Raw genomic sequence first — 3,590 nt, forward strand, 5'->3', positions numbered from 1 at the left:
AAAGCTATTAACTGATTCCGACGCATTTCTGGCAATTCTCAAGGAACTGGAAGTGTCCGTATATAAAATTCTATGAAATATTATCGACTGCCATTCAGCAGTTACATACAGAACGAAGGGTTAAACTCTTTCACCTCAAATAACTTTTGATTTGTCGTAGTTATTTGTGATCTCTTTTGATCTAGACGGTTTGTGACGGCAGTTCGTGAGGAAAGGACCAACGTTTTCTAGTAACAGAGGCTCGGACAATCCATTGTGGGTATATTCAAGACGTATGTTCATCACTTATAACATTACTACTGCCACACATCGCCTACTGCTTCCCTCGTACCCCCTCATAGGTTACCAGACGCTTCTTTCTTTTCCAGAGCTCCAAAACTGCTCTACGAAATTGTCTTAACATCCACGACCTCAGGCAGTGAACAGCAGACAAATGACGCTTCGCTGTAAAATGGTACCTCTTGCAGATAATATCGAAATTTCTAGAAACATCCCCCGCCCAGCAAAGGTCGCTCGCCCTTGAGCCAGCCTCGTAGACGTGGACTTGGGAAAGACTGTTGTAAAGGAAAAAATATTGTCTGAATATGTAATGCCAAGGAATCGTAGAATTTCATCTTTGACAAAGTAAAAGGCAAAATAAATCGTAATACTTACGGAAACGAAAGTTATTTGCGTCCTTTTAGTAATCACTACGGTTTATTTAGAAAGAGAGCGCGTGTTTGAATGTGATTATTTGCTTATGAGTCTGCTATGCGTTTCATTGAAAGCAATGAAAAATCTACTCTGAAACATAAACATTCATTAGTAGTAGTATCAAAGATAATAAGCTGATGTCAATGTTTTTGTAATGCTTGTTATTGTACTTTACTTTCCGTGCACAAAATTGGGACTTAACCCTGTCAAAGTGGGCCTATACATAGAAAACGAGCGCAGGGGAGGAAATACAGGAGTCCCGCACCGCTGCACATAGTAAGGCGCAAGGGGAAGAGGTTTACCGTTGCCTTTCACCGACCAGTCATCAAGTGTCAAGATGTTCTGCTTCATGGGGATGAGCACTTTGAGTGATTGTACAGGGCAGTATTGGGTTTGCGTTGTTATGGATGAAGGGAAGAGAGAGGGTCAAACCAGGCGCGCAAACAGCTTACTGCTTTCGATGACCACCAAGGGGGCCACCGAGTTTAACGTTGCGAGCCGACGTACGGGTTACCATCAACAGTGAGATATGCTGCCACTGCGTGAGACACTGCTGAGAAGTCTGGATTTCAACCAACGAGATTAGTGCAGAGACTGATAATCAGGAACTTTACGCGAGCACCTCTCCTTCCACTGCTGACCAACTATTGACAGCGATAATTTTGTAGCACATGATCAGAACCGGCGTACCTCCGAGTCGAACGCCACGGCACAGGAGTGCGTTAGCGATCTCGGCAACGGAGGCGGATCCAACTTAATCACGCGTAGCAGATATTCACGTCTCCTCTATAATGTTTTAAAAGGCAGTGAAAATGTATTTCTATTCCTTTTATGAACTGAACCGCCTTATTTATATTCGAGACGTGTTTTGCATTTTACATTACAGCACCTACAATGCACTTACTCTGCGTGATAGCATCGTCAAAAAAACGACGAATGCGACTCCTGTTGTTATTTGGCAACTGAAATGTTTGACTTAACTTAGCTCAAACCGTAAGCGCAATACAGAATTTTAACCCAAGGAACAAACAGAAGTTTCCGATCAGCATGTTTCGTCTTCATTTATGAGATGGACCATTGTAAGATGTGCAGAAAGAGAGTATATGCGGTTCCGGACGATACCGACAGGGATGTGGGGCCATGCTAACTCCACTCATATTGCCAGTTGCACTAGATTACTCTGTTTATGATCCATGGCTCGAAAAGCCCGGCCGAGATGGTCCCACAGATTCTCGACTAGATTCAAATACGGGGACTTTGGTGGCCAGGGAGGTACGGTAAATTCATCCTGGTGCTCTTCGAACCAGACACATACTCTGCGTCGAGCGTGACGCGTCGCATTGTCGATTTGGTAGATGCCATCGTGCAGAGGAAAAGTACACTGCATGTATATCTACATGATTACTCTGCAATTCACATTTAAGTGCTTGGCAGAGGGTTCATCGAACCACAGTCATACTATCTCCTTACCATTCCACTCTCGAACAGCGCGCGGGAAAAACGAACACCTAAACTTTTCTGTTCGAGCTCTGATTTCTCTTATTTTATTTTGACGATCATTCCTACCTATGTAGGTTGGGCTCAACAAAATATTTTCGCATTCGGAAGAGAAAGTTGATGACTGAAATTTCGTAAATAGATCTCGCGACGAAAAACATCTTTGCTTTAATGACTTCCAGCCCAACTCGCGTATCATATCTGCCACACTCTCTCCCATATTACGTGATAATACAAAACGAGCTGCCCTTTTTTGCACCCTTTCGATGTCCTCCGTCAATCCCACTTGGTAAGGATCCCACACCGCGCAGCAATGTTCTAACAGAGGACGAACGAGTGTAGTGTACGCTGTCTCTTTAGTGGACTTGTTGCATCTTCTAAGTGTCCTGCCAATGAAACGCAACCTTTCACTCGCCTTCCCCACAATATTATCTACGTGTAGGGGTAGATATAGTTCCTAAGGACAGAGGCATAGTTGTGTCGATGAATTGTGACTTCCAGGATGACGAGATCACCCAGGAAATGCAACGGAAACATTGGCCAGACCAGAACAGTCCCTCCTCTGGGTTGGACGCTTCCGAGGATTGTTGCAGGGTATTTGCCTTTAGGTGTTTCACGAGGGACACGCTAACGGTAATCTGAGCGATGGAACATAAAACGTGGTTCATGTGAAAAGGCGACTGATCGCTATTCAGTGGACGTTCAATTGCGGTACCGGGGTGCAAATTCCTGCCTTCGTCGCCAGTGACCAGAAGTCAGCATGGGTGCACGTAACATGTGCATTCTGCGGAGGCTCATGCGCAGCAACATTCTGTGAATGGCGGTGGAGGAGACAATCCTGGTAGCCCACTGGTACATCTGAGGGACCAGTTGCTCAAAAGTTGCACGTCTATTCACCTATACACACTTCCGCAGCCGACATTAACTTTTGTCGTCTATGTCTCGCATTTCACCACAGCTTGGCATCGATGACTGTAACCACGGCGTCATGTGAACAGTTTGCAAACTGCTTACGTCCATAGCCCTTCTGGACTTCAGGTAAGCCGTCCAGGCCGGAGTGGCCGTGCGGTTCTAGGCGCTACAGTCTGGAGCCGAGCGACCGCTACGGTCGCAGGTTTGAATCCTGCCTCGGGCATGGATGTGAGAGATGTCCTTAGGTTAGTTAGGTTTAATTAGTTCTGAGTTCTAGGCGACTGATGACCTCAGAAGTTAAGTCGCATAGTGCTCGGAGCCATTTGAACCATTAAGCCGGCCACGGTGGCCGAGCGGTTCTAGGCGCTTCAGTCCGGAACCGCGTGACTGCTACGGTCGAAGGTTCGAATCCTGCCTTGGGCATGGATGTGTGTGATGTCCTTAGGTTAGTTGGGTTTAAGTAGTTCTAAGTTCTAGGGGACTGATAA

The sequence above is a fragment of the Schistocerca piceifrons genome, chromosome 3 (assembly GCF_021461385.2).
Source record: "Schistocerca piceifrons isolate TAMUIC-IGC-003096 chromosome 3, iqSchPice1.1, whole genome shotgun sequence".
Lineage (NCBI taxonomy): Eukaryota > Metazoa > Arthropoda > Insecta > Orthoptera > Acrididae > Schistocerca > Schistocerca piceifrons.